This window comes from Mustela nigripes, chromosome 2, assembly GCF_022355385.1.
Source record: "Mustela nigripes isolate SB6536 chromosome 2, MUSNIG.SB6536, whole genome shotgun sequence".
Lineage (NCBI taxonomy): Eukaryota > Metazoa > Chordata > Mammalia > Carnivora > Mustelidae > Mustela > Mustela nigripes.
The window spans coordinates 133,888,012-133,910,212 of NC_081558.1; the positions used below are offsets into that span (position 1 = coordinate 133,888,012).

General features: G+C 37.0%; 1 protein-coding gene and 1 pseudogene across 1 annotated transcript in view; one reads left to right on the top strand and one right to left on the bottom strand.

The window, feature by feature from the left end:
• PPM1L (protein phosphatase, Mg2+/Mn2+ dependent 1L) overlaps positions 1–22,201 on the bottom strand; it is a 287,016-nt gene that overhangs the window by 247,117 nt on the left and 17,698 nt on the right. The window lies entirely within an intron of this gene.
• Positions 5,350–5,581, top strand: LOC132010113 (small ribosomal subunit protein eS27-like; annotated as a pseudogene).

Sequence of the window (22,201 nt, forward strand, 5' to 3'; positions counted from 1 at the left end):
CTCACTCAAAAGAAGACAATGTGTTAATTGATGTAAAAGATACTTTCAAAAATTGAGGATGAAAGGTAGATTCGGAAGCAGAGTAGCAGAGATGAAGCCCAAAAATACCTTCACAGAGTCTCGACAGCTCATTCTATCCCATCCTCCATCCCCACCCCTAATTCCAGCCCCTGGTCAGAAGCAACCTCTTAACCTATCTTTTGGATGTACACATATCCGAAAGGAAAAGATGACGGGAGCAAGAGATGATGCTTGCAGGTTTTCTTTTGCTTTACTTTATTCTTTCATAACAGCATCTAAGCAAACGGCATGAACCTTTATCAACAACATACATAAGATGTTCAAAGAAAGCCGTAGAGATTTATTCCTTTAAGTATTCCCAGGCCAGGGTTTCCTAAACTCTCAGCTTTGAAATGGAAGAGGTAGAGAGGAGGACATCTGTGATTGCTGGTTGGTTCCCTGATTGAAAAGAAAGCATTGCCTTTCATGGCTTTAAGTTCAGATTTAGGGGAAAGTAGTAAAGGGATTTCCCTGAGATCTACCCCTTTAGGTCTTCAGGGAGACAACTAGTTGAAATCACTAGCACAAAACCACTCTGAGATCAAAGAGCTGTAAACAAAAACTGCTGGGGGAGCCCTGTGAAGATTTACAAAGAGGTAAGTGGGGGGATGTTTGTAGTTTTCTTAAAAGTATATAGAAATGTAATTAAGCAGTGACAAGATAGTTTAAATTCACCTGGGGAAATGTACTTAACTTGTAAATATAATTCGGATTACTTTAAAACTGTTCAACATTGTGTCAAGATATTCCCTATACAAAGTTATTCATTCCTGCTTTATCTTCTAAACCAAATCCTGAAACACCAGAAAAGGGCACAAATAATATCTCTGAGAGAAAAGGAGGCTGGTGGTGATGCATGACACTGACGAGTTAAACATGACAGTCAAAACCGGGGTCTGAAGTTTGTCTTGCTAACTTTAGAGCAGTGGTTCCCACCTAGCGGTGATGTTTGCCTCCTGAAGGATATTGGTAATGTTGAAAACAGTTTGGTTTGTCACAGTTTGGGGTGGGGGTGGGGGTTGAGCAGGAACCAAGGATGTTGCTAAACATCCTACAATGAACAGGCCAGCCTCCAAGACACTGAAGAATTCTCTGGCCCAAAAGGCCAACCATATCTAGGTTGAGAAACCCTGATCTAAAGTTAATTAGAAAAAGAGCATATTTGTTGTACATAGATAGAGATAGATGATTGATTGATAGATAGATAGATAGATAGATAGATAGACAGACAAAGTTGGAAAAATTCTTGGGGAAACCAATACTTACGGATGGACCCACATTTTGAAGATGAAAAGGTACAGCAATACATTACAGAGCCTGTTGTCTGGGTGGGATTTCCCCACCCTTCAGTCCATAAGTAACATTTCTCCCTAGAAGTATTATTCCCTGGATGGTAGGGTGAGGTTCACCAGCTAATGTACAAGAAGCAGCTTTTTTGTTTAGTTAGATATGGACCCAGTCAAGACAACTAATCTACCAGGTTCAGCCACTGCCTCAAACCTGATCATGTTACCATCACCCCCAGGGTCAAAGTGGAGGTAACTCTTGTTCTCAGAGGGTGTTGTTTGGATTAATCAGCCCATTAAGAACTGCATGTTTTATAATGAGCACAAAAGAGACTAAGTGTTTTTAGATGTTACAAATGATGTCTGTTGCTTGGAGCACTTGAAAGAATAATATTAAAAAGATGCAAATCAAACTACAAGGTGAGCAACTTCTCTTCCCCCAATCGCAGACCAAATGCCTTTCCGTGAATATTCTGACTTAAAATTTCATATTATTTGCATGTGGCTGGAAGCTAGAGTTTTATCATGAGGACAGCTATATGCATGAGGACACCTGTCACAGCAGGGTTCTCAAAATATTTTAACGAAATCAGAATGTATTTTTCCCACTCACCAACTATCAGATTTAATATCTGATCTTTACTCTAAACAGTCTTACAAATAATTTGACATCCCAGACCACAGAATCTGAACATACATAAAACATTAGAACAATTTTCCCATAAGCCAAAAGTTGAACCTTTCAAATAACAATAACAAAATCAAAATTCAAGTTCTATAAAAATCAACCTATAGAAGAATTAAATTTCATGGAAAATAGCATGCACACCACTTTAATAAGCTGAAATTAAATAATGTGCACAACCACCGTACACATGGAAAAAAGCAGCTCTTACTGTATTTCCTATCACAAAACACGTTTGAAGGTTGAGGATGAGGGGGGCGATTGGGAGAAAACTAATGGCTTTTCATTCAGCAAGGTGACCATAGGTCACATCCCACTCCACAGACAGCAATTTGATACAGAAATGTGTAAATGCAGCCCTTGAGTTATTACAGTCCCTCTCCCCACCGGAGGACTCTGTCTCAAACTATGGCCCCTTCAGGTCCCATCCAGCTCCAAGATGCCATTTTTCTAATATTTGAAAAAGGTTAACAGATTCTAATGACTTGCAGATTTCAAATCTTTTCTCTTTCTATCAAAAATACCTAAATCTTACTCCATGCCCAAGGAGGCAGAGCATAATTCCCTAGTCCTTAAGTGTGGACTGCACATAGTAACTTCTTTCCGAAGAGCACAGTATGAGAAGGGGGGGTAGGAAGGGAAGCATAACTAACTCTATGGTGATAAACATTATCTCAGTCAGATAACTGAGGTCAACATCAACAGTCCGAAAGTCCTGTTGATTATGTACCCTTGATAAAATGTGGTAAGAATGGCACTTTAGCTCTATGGTCTTCTTCCCTAAAAACCTCTAACCCCAATTTAATCATGAGAAAAGCATCTGACAAACCCAAACTGAGAGCCATTCCACGGTGAGCTTTCCTGGTTGGTAATCATATACATCAATGTGCCTCAGGGTGTTGCTTCCCATCTGGGACCCTCCCACACCTGGCCCTATGCATCACTTCATTGGTTAGTCCTGCTCTGTATTCTTTATAGTAAAAGTGTAATCATAAGTATAGCACTTTCCTAAGTTCTGGGTCATTCCAGGATATTACTGAACCTGAGGAGTAGTTAGTGGAAACCTCTGAATTTATATAGCTCCTTGGTCAGAAAGGCAGGTGGTCTAGCAACCCCGATGCTCCCGCTGATGTATCAAATGAGAAGAGTCTTGTGGAGAACTGTGACCTCAGCCTGTGAGTGTGCACTAACTCTGGGTCATTAGCATCAGAATTGCTTTGCAAGTAAAAATTTCATTTCCCAACAATGTATCAATATTGGCTCCTCAATTTTGACTAAGGTACCATACTACTGTAAGACGTTAGTAAGGGCAGAGCTGGATGTAGAGTATGTGGGAACTCTCTGTACTAACTTTACAAGTTTTCTGCAAGCCTAAAACTACTCTAAAAATTTTATTTTAAAAAATGTGCCTTTATCTTTATTCTAAGCTACCATCAAATATGAGTGATGTTCAGAACAAATTCGTTACTTATGTGGTCATAACTTTTCATATTATGCCACAATATCCCAAGAAGAGTTATCATAAACTAAATGTCACTAAGAAAAATAATTAAAAGTTAATTATATGAGCATACTACTTTAATCACCTCTCATTACCTAACAGAAAAATTAGTTATGTGTATTAGGCCTCACTTTAATTTTTAATCCACTTATTTCACTATATTAAGATAAGGCTCTCGTTCTCATTCTCCCTGAAGGATAATATTATATGTATTATCTGGGTGCATGTTGAGATTAAACTATTACCACAATAGTTCAGCCATGGTAATTAACACACATCCGTAGATTTTAGGCTTAGAGAAACTCCAAACCAAACTCTAGATGCTGGCCTATGAGGGCCCTCCAGATCTGGCCCTTGTCTGAATTGTTAGTTCCATCCTTCTATTCCTGGAGCAGAACAAGCTCACTACCACCTTTCTGCTACCTGGTGCCTCTGCCTGGAATGTTGTACTTCCAGATCTTAACACTGCTGGCTCCTTCTTATTCAGGTCTCCGTAAAATGTCACTTTATCCAAAAGGCCTTTCCTGTCCATCCAATCTAAAGAAGCACTTCTAACCCTGGATTTTTTTTATTTTATTTTATTTATTTATTTGACAGAGAGAGAGATCACAAGTAGGCAGAAAGGCAGGCAGAGAGAGAGGAAAAAGCAGGCTTCCCGCTGAGCAGAGAGCCCAATGTGGGGCTCCATCCCAGGACCCTGGGATCATGACCTGAGCCGAAGGCAGAGGCTTAACCCGCTGAGCCACCCAGGCGCCCCTAACCCTGGATTTCTATCTCTCCTTGTTTATGTTTTTTCTTTTTCTTTTTTCTTTTTTTGGCACATTGCTAATCACTCATCTGATATTTTCTAGGTTTTTTTTTTTTTATCTCTTTCTACCTATGCATTAGAATGCAAATTTCATAAAAACACAGACACTGCCTGCCTTAATCTAAGCCCCCTGGAACAGTGCCTGAAACAGAGCAGGTGCTCAATAAATGGTTTTAGAATGAATGAATGAAATGAAACCAGACTTAAAGAAAACCATGCAGTAAAACTAAATTATAAGCTATTAAGGGAAAGGAATGAATTTATTACAAAATTCATTAAATGCTAATTACACTCCAGGTTCATCAGATACATTATGTCATTAAATCTTCACAAACCCCTGCAAAGTACATATTATCATCTCTATTTTCTATTTACAGATGAAGGCTGAAAGAAGTCTAATAATCAGTTCAATGGCAAAAGTAACATGACTTCACATCTCATTGATTAAAAGCCTGTGTGCTCTTTGCACTCCTTCTTTAAGGCATAAAACCAATTCTTCATGTATGACCCTCTTTAAAAAATGGTCTCATGACAACTGGGAATCTAGTAGAATGCTGTCCACAGTGACTGTGTTATGACCTTAGCCTGATAAAACCATAAGAGACTCTTAATCTCACAAAACAAACTGAAGGTTGCTAGGGAGAGTTGGGGGATATGGAGAGGGTGGTTGGGTTATGGGCATTGGGGAGGGTATGTGATACAGTGAGTGCTGTGAAATGTGTAAGCCTGACGATTCACAGACCTGTACCCCTGGGGCAAATAATACATTATATGTTAATAAAATTATAAAAAATAAACAATTAATTAATAAATAAGTAAAAAGGTTTTTCTAACACTAAAAAACAACAACAACAACAAAATCCTATGGAGTGAGACCAGAAGACAGAAAAACACTTACAGAGCTGGGCATTGTGCATGAAAATACTGTGAGCTGTGAGGTGCTTACAAGCTGAAGAACTTCTGAATGTACTGGCCACCTTGCCAGCAGCGACAACTTCCCCACGAGAACATGGCCCTCATGAAGGACCTCCTACACCTGACCCCGGGAGAGGAGAAGAGGAAGCACAAGAAGCAGCACTCGGTGCAGAGCCCCAACTCCTACTCCATGGACACCAAGTGCCCAGGATGCTGCAAAATCCCCACATCTTCAGCCATGCACACATGTGTGTCGGCTGCTCCGCTGTCCTCGTGGGAAAGCAAGACTTACAGAAGGATTCTCCTTCAGGCGGAAGCAGCACTAAAATACCTTGAATCAAGATGAGTGGAACAATATCCCAATAAACAGATTTTCAATTTAAAAATAATAAATAAATAAATAAAAATGTATTGGCCAAAACACTAAGGTTAAATTCGAACGAAATTGGGGAGGGTATGTGCTATGGTGAGCACAGTGAAGTGTGTAAACCTGGCGATTCACAGACCTGTACCCCTGGGGCTAATAATACATTATATGTTTATTAAAAAATATAAAAATTATTAACAAAAAATTCAAACGAAAGATGACTTCAAGAAGCCTTCTACTGCCTAGAATCCTCTATGAACACTGTACAACCTGCAAATAACTCGACCAGATCAGCTTAACACTGACTGACATAATCCTTAACAATTTCCTCCTCCAGTCAAACATACACACTTTGACTAACATGAATGAGAAAATGCCAACCTTCAAGATTCGGCTATAGTTCGTCTTTCCATGGTAAATTCTGCTATCCCTTAGCAAATTCCCCAAGGCTTGACTTTGTCCTGCTATTCTATGTTGACAAGGATCCAACAGCTAAAAATGATCACCTAAACTCTCACAAATAGTGTCAAATATATAAACACATGTCACTAATTAATATTAGACTCAATCAAAATAGGCTAATAAATCTATGTTATAACTAAGAAATATATCAAAGCCGTATCTCACAAAGCACCAAGCCCAAATAGTTACACTGACAAATTCTACCAAGTTTTCAAAGGAATTGATAATTCTAATGATAGTTAAATGTGTGGGAGTAAAAGATACAAAGATTTAAAATTCTTTGTATAGGGCGCCTGGGTGGCTCAGTGGGTTAAGCTGCTGCCTTCGGCTCAGGTCATGATCTCAGGGTCCTGGGATCGAGTCCCACATCGGGCTCTCAGCTCAGCAGGGGGCCTGCTTCCCTTCCTCTCTCCTACTGTGATCTCTCTCTGTCAAATAAATAAATAAAATCTTTAAAAAATAAAAAAAAAATAAAAAAAAATTCTTTGTATATTGCCAGAAAAACACCAATTCAAGCACCCTTTAAAAAAAGATAAAAATCCCTAAAACCATCTCATTCACGATTCATACAGATATTCATGTAAATATTAATGTAGAAATCCTAATGAAAATATCAATAAACTGAAACCATCAATACTTTAAAAGAATAATATATGCATGATTATATGAGGCTTTTACTAGTAAGACAAAGATGGTTCAATATTAGGAGACTTACCAAATTTCATTAGCAGGTCAAAGGAGAAAAATGAGAATATTTATAAATTTAGAAATATGTTTGATAAAATTCCACATAAATCTATTTTAGAGAGAAAGAGCATACAGAGGGGAGGGGCAGAAGGAAAGGGAGAAAGTCCCCACCAGACTCTGCACTGAGCAGAGCTCTACTCAGGGCTTAATCCCACAACCCCTGAGATTGCGACCTGAGCCAAAACCAAGAGGCAGTCTGACTCTCAGCTGACTACACGACCCAGGAACCCCTTAAAAATTCTTAGTAAAACCAAAAAGTAGTTCTAGTTCCTTAACATGATTATATGGGGGGGAGGGTAATATGTGTATCTGAAATCCAAGGCCTATATTATGACTAATGATAAAATTCTAGAAATAATTCTACTCAATTCAGGAAAAAAAACATACACATTATCACCAGCATTATTTTAAGACTACCCAAAAAGTATGAGTCAATACAACTAGAAGAGAGAAAGAAATGAGAGACCCAAAAAGCAAAGGAAGAAGCAAAATTATCAGTATTTACATTTAATATGATATATATGAAACTGGAAAAACTGTTATGAACAAAAAACTCAGAAAACATTACACCGAAAAAGATCCCATTTATAAGAGCAATAACTAAACAAAAAATTCCTAAGAATAAGTTTAATAACAAACTTAAAAAATCTAAATGAACTTTAAGACTACAGATAGCCATAATACAGTTGCAAATAAATTTTAAAAGTATTCTGGTCCTGGGTATTGTAAAATTATCAACTTATCTCAATTAAATTATAAAGGCAATGCAATCTCAATAAGAATACTAATGGAATTTTTGTCATTCTTATCGTTTGCAATCAGATAAACTGATTCTAAAAATCAGATAATAAAATGAAACAGGCTAGTATAGCCAGGAAAATTCTAGATTTTAAAATACTATAAAGTTATAATAATTAAAAGTTTGCACACACATGAAAAGCAATGAAATAGAAAAATGTTGAGCAATAGACCCACTTATATAAGAATTAAGTACACAATAAACTGTACTCAAATAGGTGGAGAAAAGACAGATTCTAGCAGGCTGGAAAAATAAAACTAAATTTCTACCTACCTCATTTCTCATAACAATAAATTCTGATTGAGCAAAGGTAAAAATAATTAATCTATGAAAATACTAGAAGAAAACAAACAATCTTTCAGGCCTCTAAATGTGAAAGTGCTTTCTAAATAAAACGCAAAATCCCAAAACTATCAAAGAAAAGAGTTAAATTAAAAAAATTTTTTAATTTTTTAAAAAAAAGCTAAATTTGACAGCATAAGAATTTTTTTAAATACACAAAGAAAAAATTGCCATAAGTCAAAACATAAAAACAAAATGCAAAATATACTGGCAGCACCTATGACAAAGGGCAAATCTTCTTATACAGACAGAAGAGAACTTTTCTTTTTAATTTTATTTATTTATTTGACAGAGAGAGATAGCAACAGAGGGAACACAAGGAGAGGGAGTAGGAGAGGGAGAAGCAGGCTTCCTGCTGAACAGGGAGCCTGATGTGGGGCTTGATGTGGGGCTATGTGGGGCTCAATCCCAGGACACTGAGATCATGACCTGAGCCAAAGGCAAACGCTTAATGACTGAGCCACCCAGGTGCCCCAAGAGAGAGAAAGGAACTCTTACAACTTGATCAGAAAAAGAACAACAAAGCATTAAGAAAAAGGCAAAGGACATGAAACCAGAAGTTCACAAAACAAATACTAACAAATGGCTTATAATTCATAAAAAGATGTTAAACTTTAGTCTAAAGAAAGAAAAGTTAAACTGAGATAAAATTTTCACCTAGCCAACAGGCAAAGGTCAAAAAGTTTTAAAATGCAGTGTTCTGGTAAGAATGTGTGGATTCAGGCACTCTCACCTAGCACTAATGGAAGTATCAATTAGTCAATCCCCATGAACCTCCTTTTGACCCTATGTATCAAAATTGGAAATATATACTCCTTGACCCAGCAATTCCACTTCTAGAAATTTATCCCAAAGATACAAACATGGGAAAGATATATGTTAAAAAAAATAGATAAATTTTTATATATAATTGTCTATTACAGTAAAAACCTGGGGAAATTTAATATGTCCCTTGGCAAGGGATGGTTAAACAATGAACAGTTTACCCAGACAATGGAATACTGAGCAGCCAGTAAAAAGGAATGCACTTGACCTTAGAAAGTACAAGGAGCAGTACAGTTTATGTAATATGTTCCCATTTGTATGAAAAGGGAACTGGAATCACATATGTTTGTACATGCTTAAACTATTACTCAAAATAGGGAACAGGAAGCTGATAAACAATAGTTGTTTCTGGGGAGGGAGATCTGGAGTAGAAGGGAATGTAGAGATCTGGCGTTGAAAGGAAGAACTAGAGTAAAAGGGAATTTCATTTGTTATTGAACATTGTTTTTATAGCATATGAGTTTTTTAGTTAGGGTATTTTTATTTTTTTATTGTATATTGTATATTTATATTGTATATATAAGAATATATACATAAGATTTTTAAGTAGGCTCCACACCCATCATGCAGCTCAATGTGGGGCTTGAACTCACAAAAACTGAGAGACAGACCTGAGCTGAGACCAAGAGTCAGACACTTGAACAACTGAGCCACCCAGGTGCCCCAAATTTGGGCATTTTTAAGTTATAAAAAGAACACTTCTTTCACCTTAGTCAGACATGTTACTTACAAAACACCAATTTCCCCTTTAAATAAATCTTTTTCTTTTTAAATAAATAAAATAACTATTTACTATTTCTTACACAAAGCTTTAAATTATATAAAACATTCACAGTATTCTAGGAAGTGAACTTTTAAAATTCTTTCCTATAAAAATGTAGATACTAAGACCCTTAAGTACAAATCTAATGATTTAACACCATTTTGAATACCTAGCACACTGGTTAACACAGAGTAAGCAAATACTTTACAAATGCTTGTTGGATGAGATAAAGCAAAAATGAACTGGGTAAAACAAAACATGCTCCCCAGTATAAGTTTTTCATATCGGACAAACAACTTCCTTATTGTGTCAAAGGTTTAGAAAGTTTTCAGTTACCCTCAGAACAACCACAGAGCCAGATATACTGGTTGGAGTGGATTCTTGATAACACACTCTTTCCCAACAATCACCACTTTTGTCTTCCCAATTCTGGTTTGTAGATCAGCACACCGTTTCTTCAATCTCCCAGCTCTTTCCTTAGAGTAAGGTTTACCTGGGACAAATAGAAGAAGTTCTCTCCATTCAACGAACCCAACTGACCGTTGATCTATCCAAAGTTCAATATTTATCCAAAATTCTATGCTTACTACATAGTAGGAGCACAATAAGAATTTGTTGAGATAATTAAGATTTGATGGGTGATTATACAAGAAAATAAATTCACCTTTGGGTGAGACAGTATATAGGGAAAAAAACAAAAACAATCTTTTTAAGTACTATTTAATAAGCATAAAGCCCAAACTTTTGTGGACTGTGGAACACACTAGGTAAACTTCAGAGCCTACCAATTATTCACTGTTTTACAGGGAATACAGAGTATGTGTAACCTCACCTCATTTTACACTGTGTGGCATTGTTTTTCCGTTTTCTCTTTCAAAAGTGAGTCCTATCTAATATCCATTAAAACTCCAACATTTTCTGCAAGATACTCCTATTGCTGATTAACTATTCATATAGTAGAAGATGGTTTGCTTGGCTCTTTACAACTTTTTCCAGTCCATTATCAATATCAAGTCACAGTCCAATAGCCACATAACTCCAGTATATGATATTACATATGAATGAAAAAGAGTGTGGCAGATGAGAAGAATATTAAAGCATTTTAAAAATACAGTGAAGATACAGATATATACATCCTAATATTTATTTGCTACAAGATACCCTAATAGAATGAAAACATTATTGCACATTCAAAAATGTCAAGTCCATGATGAGGTAGTTGCTCAGGGTATAGCTAAATTCAACTTGCTTATTTTACATAGTAGTTCACATTCATTATGCAGCTTTCCCAGATACTTCTGACCTAAAATAAATGTAGGATTCTCTTCCAAATTCCTCTTTGGTACTTCAAAAAGCTTACTGCTATGGCCATGTCTTCCACCTCTGAAGGCATTTCTTCAGTACAGTTACTGATTCCCAAGAACGCAGTTCTAATCAAGCATCCCTACATAATTACAAAGAGTCTTTGGGAAACTCCAGGAGACCATGTGGTCAAGAGTGAAAAAAAAACAGGCATTTAATCAGGAGCTGAGGAGGGAAGCAGTTTAGTGAATCCAGTTAGCCACAATCTTTGGATGCCTCCTATTTAATGTTTTAACATAGTACATGATAAATACCATTCTACTCATGAGAATCACTGAAAAAGTACATGTTCATCTGTATCACCATGATGAAGTATTTGTGCCTGAAAAAATTCAGGTGAGATGGAAGTTATCTGGTCCTAAAACCTTTGGATAAAAGCTGTGAGGGAGGAGGCCTCTTTAAGAGTTTTGGACTCAGTCTTCTATGATGATAAACAGACCCAAGTTTGGAAGCATGTACATTTCCACAGTTGCTCAGAAGTTCCACTAGACCCAGAACAGACAATGGTAATTATTTTTATGTCTTCTTTTTTATTATCATTATTATTCTAATTCCAATATGGCAAAGTGTTATATTATTATTCAGGTGCGCAAAACATCACCCTGTGCTCATCATCACAAGTGCACTCCTTAATCCTCATCACCTATTTCACCCATCCCCCTACCCACCTCCCTCTGATAACCATCAGATTCTTCTCTAAGTTAACAGTCTGTTTCTTGGTTTCTCTTTCTCTTTTTTTTCCCCTTTGCCGGTTTATTTTGTTTTTTTTTTTTTAATTCCATATGAGTGAAGTCATATGGTATTTGTCTTTGACTGAGTTATTTTGCTTAGCATTTTACTCTCTAGCTTCATCCATGTCATTACAAATGTCAAGATTTCATTCTTTTTTATAGCTAAATAGTATTCTATGGTGTATATATACCATTTTTTTAACTTTTTCTTTAAATTCCAGTTAGTTAACACAAAGTGCAATATTAGTTTCAGTGCACAATACAATGATTCAGCACTTCCATACAACATCCAGTGCTTGTCACAACAAGTTCACCCATTAATTTCCATAACCTATTAACCCATCCTCCCACCCACCTCCTCTCTGGTAACCATCAGTTTGTTCTCTTGTTCTCCATACTTAAGAGTCTGTTTCACGATTTGCCTCTCTCTCTCTCTCTTCCTTTTTCCCCTTTGCTTATTTGTTTTGTTTCTTAAATTCCACATATGAGTGAATTCATATGGTACTTGTCTTTCTCTGACTTATTTCACATAGCATAATACTCTCTAACTCCATCTATGTCATTGCAAATGGCAAGATTCCATTCGTCTTGATGGCTGAGTAATATTCCCTTCTGTCTATATACAGAATAACTCCTTTATCTTTCACCAATTGATAGACATTTGGATTCTTTCCATAATTTGGCTAGTATACATAATGATGCTATAAATAAACATTGAGGTGCAGTATCCCTCTGAATTCGTATTTTTGTACTCTTTGGGTAAATACCCAGCAATGCAATTGCTAGATCATATGGTAGTTCTATTTTTAACTTTTTGAGGAATCTCCATACTGCTTTCCACAGGGGCTGCACCAGTTTGCATTTCCACCAACAGTACAAGAGGGGGGTTCCCCTTCCTCTGCATCCTCACCAACACCTGTTGTTTCTTATGTTGCTGATATTAGCCATTCTGACAGGTGTGAGGTGTTGTCTCATTGTGGTTTTGATTTGAATTTCCCTGATGATGAGTTATGTTGAGCATCTTTTCATGTGTCTGTTGGCCATCTATATGCATTCTTTGGAAAAATGTCTACTCATTCCTTCTGCCCATTTTTCAACTAGGTTATTCATTTTGGGGGTGTTCATTTTATAAGTTCTTTATAGATTTTGGATACTAACTCTTTATCAGATATGTCATTTGCAAATATCTTCTTCCATTCCAGACATTGCCTTTTAGTCTTCTTGATTGTGTTCTTCACTGTGTAGACGCTTTTTATTTTAATGAAATCCCAATAGTTTGTTTTTACTTTGGTTTCTCTTGCCTCAGGAGATATATCTAGAAAAAAGTTGCTATGGCTGATGTCCAAGAAGTTACTGCCTATGTTCTCTTCTACAGTTTTTATGGTTTCAGGTTTCACATTTAGGTCTTTCATCCATTTTTTTATTTATTTTTGTAAATGGTGTAACAAAGTGGTCCAATTTCATTCTTTTGCAGGTTACTGCCCACTTTTCCCAACACCATGTGTTGAAGAGACTGTCTTTTACCCACTGGATATTCTTTCCTGCTCTGTCAAAGATTAGTTGACCATAAAATTGTGGGTTCATTTCTGAGTTTTCTATTCTGTTCCATTGATCTATGTGTCTATTTTTGTACCAGTACCATACTGTGCTTTTTTTAATGCCATTTTTTTTATCTTTACCATTTTTTAATATAACTTTAAGTCCAGAATTGTGATCCTTCCAGCTTTGTTTTTCTTTTCAAGGTTGCTTTGGCTATTTGGGGTCTTTTGGGGTTCCATATAAATTTTGGGATTGTTTGTTCTACCTCTGTGAAAAATGCTGGTGGTAATTTGATAAGGACTGCATTAAATGTATAGATTGCTTTGGGTAGTATACACATTTTAACAATATTTGTTCTTCTAACCCATGAGCATGGAATATATTTCTATTTTCTTGTGTCATCTTCAATTGCTTTCATCAGTGTTTTATCGTTTTCAGAGTACAGCAGACCACAGTAATTTTTACGAAAGCTTACTAAGAGTAATCTTAGTAATCAATCACCATTTGGAAGGAAAAAATTTTTAAACTTTCAGAAACTTTAAACAGTGTTAGAATGTAAAACAACACAATTTAATAAGTAAGCATTGCTATAGTATATTTAAAAGTTAAGTAAAAATTAAGTAGGTTATATGATTAGACATAAAAATAGTTTAAGTATAAACTCTATAAAGTGAGAGGCAGGATGACAACTCTGTTTTTGTACTTAACTCTTCTAACATTTACATATCTAAAAAAATTTTCAATCAGCATATATTACTTTTGAAATAAAAATAGAGATTCAAAAAACCAATCTAAATTATTAATCTAAACTTTAAGTTAATCTCAGTCATGGAGAAATAATCAATTCCAATCCTTCAGAAATCAACTAAGTGTAAATACAAATATATCTTGTGTATTTTTTTCAAAAAACTAAATGAAGAAACAAATAAACTTAAACCTTCCCATATAAGCCAGAAGAACAGATTTCTCAAACCATTAAGCTAATAAAACAGAGCCCAGATTTGGCAGACAATCAGAAATCTTCAACAGGCTCAGTTAGTTTCGTGGAAACTACATAGTAGTTCACATGCACTGAAATTTTCATAAGTGATTGTAACTAAATGTATGTCATCTTATGTCTGAGGACAATTTCAATCACATAGTTGTTGGTGGTAGTGCTGAAAATGCAACCCCAACTCAACTTCAGGATGGACGTTAGATGGGACAAACCTCTATGTAGAAGGCCACACAACTGTCATGACACCCTGCAAAAGACTTCTATGAAATAAAGATAGCTAATGACATTTATTTGGCAAAACTAAATAAATAGAATGTGGAGAGTAACTGCTAATGGGTAGAGATTTCTTCTCAGGGGTGAAGAAAATACTCTTGAATGAGATAGTGGTGGTAAATACCCATACTAAAATCCCTTGACCTGCACGCTTTAAAGAAGTAGATTTTATGGTATATGAATTATATCTTAATTTTTTAAGTTAATAAATTTCAAGAAATAAAACACTGGCCAAAAATGACTAATGACATTTTGAAATGCATGTACAATATTTTAGCAGAGCCATTAGCTGGGCCCAAAAAAAGTTAAACAAGATGTACAAAACAAGACTAATGTCCTGGTGATTTCAGAGTTAATGTGATCAGTATTTTGATTTCAAAAAAAAGATATAAAGAGCCTCGAACTCAACCCTCTTATTTTTATTCTTCCTCTGAGAAGCTGCCTTCTGAAAAATTCCCCATGGTTTTCTAAATATGTCCAGACAAAGCAAAGGGAACACACTGTAGTCCATTACTTCCAGAAGTAGCCAGTCCTTCAGCCTTATCACCTTGTTCAATGACAGGAGATGAGCACCCACAAGTGCACCCAGCACTGTGCCATCTTCCTCCACCATAGGATTTCTTTTATGTGCCTTGAGCTCTTTTGAGTGTGGAATGCTTTTAGAGAAGACGTCTAAGAGATCTGTGCAGCTAAGCCAATTTCCTTTTCTTTTAGTACAATGGACAACTTTCTGGTCTCAATGTACTTCTACAGTATGGACAAATAAAAGCAAAGAATACATCACCTATTTGCAGAGGACGATCTACGAGATCATTCAGCCTATCCATGTTCAAATGCAACCACCTGCAGGACTGAAATCCCTTTCCAGGAGGTGTGCTTTTTAAACCATAAGAAAATAAAAGCACATAATAAGGCCAGCTATAACTGTCAGCCATAGCTATTAAGAGTTTACATAAAGCCACACATGAGTAGCTTTGATTGTCACTAAAGAGAAAAACAGGGTTTTTTCCTAAAAACTAAAAGATAATGGCAAGAAGGGAACAGGAGTGGGGCTTCTGTGGTACTGGTAACATTCTGTTTCTTGAATTAGGTGTTGAAGGCATGTATGTGTTTAGTTTGTGAAAATTCATCAAGCTGCAGAATTATGACATGCACTTTTTTGAACATGTATATGTCCATAAAAAGTGAAAAATTTAAAAAGGGAAACAGAATTTCTGAATAAATATTAATAGTTCCTTATTTATTAATATTCATTTGTATTAATAGTTCCTAACTAAACTGAAACATAAGTTGAAGAGTAAGGATGATGTTGATGGCAGCTAACTCTCAATAAAGCACTACCATGCCAAGTTAAACCCCTTACATACACTTTATCTTACAATGAGATAACATTCTCATATTCTAAAAAAGGGCTGGACCATGTGTGCTCTAGAACTATATCTACAACCAAATACCTAGCAGGGACTGGTACAGCAGGATATTTGGTTCTACTATAAACGACCTTTGAGTGACTCTAAACCCCCTATGCTGTCAAGAAGGAAAAGACCCTATACCTGAAACACCCACACCCCAAGGATAAACAGGGAGTTCAAAAACAATCAAACTTTTCCTGCCATTTCTCTACTTCCTCTTACCAAGGGGCTTTCACAAAAGCTGGGCTACAAAAACAGCTATTTCTAACCCAAACATTCCTCACCACTCCACACACTCAAGTGGCTGTTCTAGTTGCCCCTTGTAATTCCACAGAAGTCTGGCTAGGCCTGCAATTCTTTAAGCACGTTTTGAACCTGGGTCCAAAGGAGCCTTTGCCAGGGACAAGTAAGAAACAAAAGAATGACCAGTTTTCTTTTGGATCCTGAAGAATTCTTAAGATCAAATCCCTACTAATTTAACTTCAGAAGCTAATGAAATTTTGATACGATGGCATTATATTATAATAAGCTGTCACCTACTAAAATTTAAATTTTGAAAAACCACTTAGTTATCAAGCACCTGCTTTTGCTAGACACAACAGAGTTCTTTTCATCCTTTATCTCAAATTAACCCTCAAAAAAGCAAACATTTACTGTGCCTACTATGTGCCAGGTATCACTTTAAGTGTTTTACATTTATTAATTCATTTAATGTCGTAACAGCCCTATAAGATAAATACTAATATAATTATTCCCATTTTTCATATGAGGAAACTCAGGTCTAGAAGAGGGTGAGAAACTTACCAAAGGGCACACAACTAGAAGTAGCTGAGTGACGATCTGAAGCCAAGCAATTAGGTATGAGAGTCCACAGCCTTAACCACTGCCCTTCACACTCAGTGAAGCAGATATTGTGCCCCTAGCAGAGAAGGCAATACTATGTTCAGAGTATATAATTTACTTGACCAAGGTCAGACAGCTAGTAAGGAATGGGCCTGGATTCAAATCCAGGTCAAAGTCCATGCTATTTTTATTCTCCCAACCTACCGGACTAAGTGATAAAACAGAACTGACATGTAGCTCCTCTGCAGTGAACCAAGTATTGAAAGGAAGCCATCTAAAGCACATTCCCTCAACACCTTTGCTTGCATTCTCTAAGCTCCAGGATCTTTTGTATAGTACTGTTGGCTTTTTTCAGGGGGGAAAAAAAAAAAAAATATATATATATATATATATATATACACACACACACACATACATACACACACACATACACACACATATACATACACATACATATTTTTTTAACAGCAGGAAGTAGCAAAGAAAAGAATGCAATAACAGGAACATGTTAGCCATACATAAGTGACTGCAATACAGAATAAAGCCGGGCAAAGCATTTTTAGACTGTTTACTACAGAAAATGTATAGTAAGCAGAGCAACTAAGCCCTCTTATTGTGGGTTATGCACAAAAAAGGAGAAAATACTTTCCCACACCTTATTATTTTACCAAGCAGAGTCTTCATTGTGTTATTCAAGTGTTCGGATGTGTTTGAGAGAGTTTCTGGGCCCGAAGCCTTCAAAGTCCTCCAGACAGGTTTTCTGCAAAGTCAGCTTCCCAAGGATAAGGCATGGTTTCTCTGCCTTGGCACTACTCACATTTGGGCTGGATACTTCTTTATTGTATGGGGATGTCCTGTGCATTGTAGGATGTTTAGCTGTATCTTTGGTTCCTATGCACTATACACCAGTAATGTAAATTCTCCCATTCCCTGCAGTTGTGACAACCAGTACCTCTCCAAACACTGTGAAAGGTCCGCTAGGGGAGGGGCACCTGGGCGGCTCAGTAGGTCAACTCAGTCAGCTCTTAGTTTCAGCTCAGGTCGCAACCTTGGGTCTTGATCTCAGGTCACAAAATCGAGCCCTGTGTTGGGGTCCTGCCGAGCACCAGTCAGCCTGAGATTCTTTCCCCGTCCGTCTCCTTCCCCTTCTGCCCCTCCCCCTGCTCCTTCATGTGTGTGCATGCTCTCTCTAAAATAAATAAATAAAACTCTTTAAAAAAAAAGACATTCTCTAGGGAAAAAAAATAATCCTATGTTGAGAAACATTGGGACAGGTCTCTAATTCTAATAATTCAAGTTATTCTTACTTTGGCCGGCTCTCACTTTTGTTCTTATTTGTATTATTCTCATCTGCAGTGGTTGCTTTATAAACATCCTTATTTGTTTTGCATATTCAGACAGGGACTATGTTTATACTTTTACATCTCCCACAGCTGCAAGTCATTTGTTCTGTTTAAAGGACTCAACAAAATGTCAAAATGTCAAGAAATCCAGGTGCTCCTTCAAAAAAATAGTGACTCTGAGATAAGGTTATATGGGAATTCCCTGTACTAGTCTTGTAACTTTTCTGTAAGTTTGAAATTATATCAATATAAAAGTTGCAAAAATATTTTTAGAAATATAAAAGAAAATATTTGCAAATCATATCTGACAAGAGATTAATATCTAGAACATAAAAACTGCTAAAACTCAACAACAAGAAAACAAATAATATGGTTAAAAAATGGGCAAAAGACTTGAATAGACATTTCTCTTAAGATGATACACAAATGGCCAATAAGGATGTGAAAATATACTCAACATTGTTAATCATTAGCAAAATGCAAATCAAAATCACAAGGTATCGCTTCACACCCACTCGGATGGCTACTATTTAAGAAACAGAAAATAATAGCTTTGGCAAGTATTTAGAGAAGTAGAATGCTTGTGCACCGTTGGTAGGAGTGAAAAATAGGGCAACCACTATGGAAAACAGCAGGGCAATGCCTCAAAAAATTAAAAACAGAACTCCCATATGATCTAGCCATCTCAGCTCTAGGTATATATCCAAAGGAACTGAAAGTAAGACCTCAAAGAAATATTTACACACCAATGTTCATAGCAGCATTATTCACAATAACAAAGAAATGGAAGCAACCCAGATATCCATTGCCAGATGAATGGATAACAAAATGTAGTAGGTACATACAAAAGAATATATTCAGCCTTAAAATGGAAGGAATTCAGGGTGCCTGAGTGGTTCAGTTGGTTAGCATCTGCATTCAGCTCAGGTCATGATCTCAAGGTGCTGGGATTGAGCCCACATGGGTTCCCTGCTCAGTGGGGAGTCTGCTTCTCCCTCTTCTTCTGCCCCCCACCCTGCTTGTGTACTCTCTCTCTTAAATAAATAAAATCTTTTAAAAAACAAAGTGAGAGAAGGAAGGAAATCTGATTGCACTCTACAATACAGATGAATTGAGAACATTTTGCTAAATGAAATAAGCCAGTCACAAAAAAGACAAATACTGAAAGATTAATTTAAGAAACATTTATGGAGTCCCCTCTCTATATAAAACAAAGAGGTGGTGCAGTATATCCAAAAGTAGACATACAAGAACCGATAAGCAAAAGCAGGCATAATGCTAGCCTAAACATCTCTACCCATAACTTCTACCCAATTTCAGGAAAGTAAAAATGTTTTTCAACGCAGATTCAATACTGCCAAGGAAATACCATGTTTTCATCCTGAGATCTCATCTTTCTCTGAAATGATGATTAGTGATAATTACATGGGTGAAAAAAACCACAAAGCAACTTCTGTTTCCCATGGATAGAGGAGCTGAGAAAGAGGTAGCTAATGGCATTACTGTTAAGAAGTGAATTACTATGGTTTTCAATATGATTCATAAGGATTCCCAAAGTAGAAAATGTCCCTTTTGCACATGAGAATTCTATAAACTCCCTCATGTTGGATGTTTTCTAAAAATGTGATTCCATTAACTCAATAATTAGCATAGAGGAAACAAGTATATTTTGATGACATTATATAAAATAAAATAAGGTTGATGATTTCTATTTCTTTCAAAAGTATTCCCACACTATCAATAACTGTTTCCCATTCATACAACTTATTGATGCCTCTCGTCTTTGACTGAACATAAGCCAAGAATGTTTGAGTTCCAAGTCTTTGGGGGGGTGGTGCTGGGTGGCAGGGGGCAGGGGCAGAAAACAGGGAGAGGGAGAATCTTAAGCTCCACACCCAGCTCAGAGCTTGGGGGGCAGGGGCAGGGGTTGATCTCACAACCCTGAGAGATCATGACCTGAGCAGAAATCAAGGGTGGGATGTTTAACCAACTGAGACACCCTGGCATCCTGAATTCTAAATCTTAAGTCTATGAATCACTATTTCCACCCCCAGGCAGCTGAAATTGTTCATTTATATTTCCCCACTCTCTGACAGTCACTAAATACTATGTACAATACTACTTTGCACGATGCTTTTGGGAGAGACCCTAGATACTGAACCTCGTTTTCAATTGAACTCTAGGACGTATTCTTGTGTATTTATATTTAAAAATTGGAGCATGACTAACATCCTATAATCCATCCTACTAACCAAATAAGTGAACCACCTTTTGAAGGGCACATTGAGGTAAATCTGAAAACGTTGCCTGGCTTCCTCTGAGGAGCCAGCCTCAATTCCCCAAATTTCTGCTTTACAACCAGAAATTGTTACCTATCAACCACATGAAAATCACGTGCCTAGGCTATCCTGCAGAATTCTCCATACTTAATTTGTGTTTTCCTTGGTCATTATTTAAAGGACTTCTAGGTGGACTATACACTGCATAAGCCCTGAGAGTTGATGAAAGAAACAAGGAAAGTAAATACAAGTGAATAGTATAAGTAAATTATTTTATCTCAACTTGATTCCATTCCCATATACTTGAAATATTACAGATAATCCAAAGTGTAAGATATCTCAGAGACGACCCCCATATGAATGCCTTGCCAAGCCATCCCTGCAAAAAGACAGTGTGGTACAGAAAAGAAGAGGGTTTTCAACTCAGACAGACATGGAAAATATTTTAATCTCTGCTCTGCCACTTAGCTGTTGTGTAACCTGGGCACAAAGACATCTGAGCTTCAGTATCCCCAACTGTAAAATGGGTAACAACTGCCTCAAAAAACCATGAGGACTCAGTGAGAGAGAATCAGTGAAAGCACCTGACCTGCTGCAGGCACTCAAAAGCCAGAATGAGCAGAGCCCTTTGGTCTCCAACACACAAGACATAGAAAATGCAATCAGGGGCACCTGGGTGGCTCTGTGGGTTAAAGCCTATGCCTTCAGCTCAGGTCATGGTCTCAGGGTCCTGAGATGGAGCCCTGCGTCGGGCTCTTTGCTCGGGGAGGAGCCTGCTTCCCCCCTCCCTCTCTCTGCCTCCCTCTCTCTGCCTGACTCTCTGACTACTTGTGATTTCTGTCTGTCAAATAAATAAATAAAATCTTTAAAAAAAAAAAAGAAAAGAAAATGCAATCATACAACTTGGTGTTTCCTTTTCATTTGTTAAACATCGTTCTTTCTAGAATTACTGTAAGGCATTGTTATTATAAATGCAAGCATCTGGGACAGGGCAGGCACACCATAGAAACTCATCAGAGGCTTGAGACTCAAGGCAGCTGAACTCTGGTTGGAGAGAAAAAGTACCTTAAAAATGAAAAAGAACGCAAAATGTTCAATTGCCCATCACAGACAATAAGTTCAAAGGAGGTAATGATTACTTAAAGCTGACACGACCAAGCAGGAACTCACAAAAGAGCTGGAAATTGAGGGGAGCCTAGAAATTAGGACGACACCAGATATGGGAAGAGGAATAAGAACTCTCTCAGAGAATGGAATAGGGCTGACAAAGGAGCAGCAGTGATCATACATATCCATCGGGCATTCAAGGAATAAGAGACCATTTTTGCTCTAGTTGCAGAGTTTTGTGTAGAGAAGACACAGAAGATAAGGTTGCATAAGATAAAGTAGTCATGGATGCCATTAGGAGAACCCCAAAAATATTTTTTTAAAGAAATAAATCATGGTTGGTATAAACCATAGACTTTTAAAAAAGAAACAATGTATAACCCAGTGAGCTGAGAAGCCAGATCTATCAGAGATATCAGTGAGTAAATTGGACAGGCGAGAGACTACAAACTGAGTGAACACTTAAGAAGCCACTGTCACAATGCAGGCAGGAAGTGATGAAAGGCTGAATTAGCATGGTGGTGGTACAAACATAAAGATGGAGACAGGGATGAAAGGTATTAAATAAAGTCTCACAGACATGAATGAAGAAGGAAGAAGCAAAGATGACATGGTAATTCCAAGACTGGGAGACTAGGAGAATGACAGCACCATGAGAGGAAAAGACAAATCTAGGGAGGAAATTAATCTAGGGACATAAAAAGCAACTACAGTTTCAAACTGATTGTTATCACGGTCATATCCAGAAAGAAAGT